Genomic DNA, 1134 nt, shown 5'->3' on the forward strand with positions numbered 1-1134 from the left:
CGTACATGCCAGTTTTCGGTTGAGGTTTTTCCACTGTTGTTCGTTCGGTTCCCCACTGATAGTGGTTTTGGGCCATGCTCTCGATAAGCTGGTAAGCATCAGCATAAGGTTTGTTCATTAGTGCACCACCTGCAGCGGCGTCTATTGTTAACCTTGTATTGTATAAGAGACCATTATAAAATGTGTGAATTACTAACCAGTCTTCCAAACCATGGTGTGGGCAAAGTCTCATCATGTCTTTGTATCTTTCCCATGCTTCGAAAAGAGACTCGTTGTCTTTCTGTTTAAATCCGTTTATCTGGGCCCTTAACATAGCTGTTTTGCTTGGCGGAAAATATCGGGCAAGAAAAACTTTCTTCAACTCGTTCCATGTGGTGACTGAGTTGGAAGGGAGAGATTGAAGCCATCTTCTAGCGCTATCTCTTAATGAGAAAGGAAAAAGACGAAGTCGAATTGCCTCTGAAGTGACACCATTAGCTTTAACAGTATCAGCATATTGAACAAATACGGATAAATGAAGGTTTGGATCTTCGGTAAGATTTCCAGAGAATTGGTTCTGTTGCACAGCCTGCAACAGTGAAGGTTTAAGTTCAAAGTTGTTTGCTTCGATTGCGGGCGGAGCAATACTTGAATGCGGTTCATCTTGCGATGGAGCGGCGTAATCTCTAAGAGCACGAGCTGGTTCTGCCATCTCGGTTAAAGAAGGAAAAATGTTTTTGATATCAGGAAGGTTTATAGGAGGGAGATTGTTTTCAGCACGATATTCCCGAATTCGTCGTAAGACTCGGAGATATAGTTCGATATCGTTGATTCGTAAATAGAGCGGTTCGCCTTGAGAGCGAGTGCGTGGCATACAAATCAACGAAAGAAAGAATAGAAGGAAAAAAAAAGAAACCTTAGTCTCTACAGCGTAACGGAAGAGTTACGATATCGATTGAATAAAAGTCCCCGGCAACGGCGCCAAAAACTTGATCGCTCGACTGTGTGAGTCGAGAATGGGATACAAACTGCAAGTGCACAGTTCTATCGCGTAGTTTTAAAAGATATCGATCCCACAGGGACTTATGAATCGATGTACCGTTATCTAAAGTTACTACGTAAATCTAAGGTGAAAATGTTTGATTGTTTGGGGAA

General features: G+C 42.2%; 1 pseudogene; it reads left to right on the forward strand.

Annotated features, from left to right (window-relative positions):
* The first annotated feature begins 206 nt into the window (after window positions 1–206).
* Window positions 207–306, forward strand: LOC127077129 (uncharacterized; annotated as a pseudogene).
* The last annotated feature ends 828 nt before the right edge of the window (window positions 307–1134 follow it).

The sequence above is a fragment of the Lathyrus oleraceus genome, chromosome 4, assembly GCF_024323335.1.
Source record: "Lathyrus oleraceus cultivar Zhongwan6 chromosome 4, CAAS_Psat_ZW6_1.0, whole genome shotgun sequence".
In the NCBI taxonomy this organism is placed as follows: domain Eukaryota; kingdom Viridiplantae; phylum Streptophyta; class Magnoliopsida; order Fabales; family Fabaceae; genus Lathyrus; species Lathyrus oleraceus.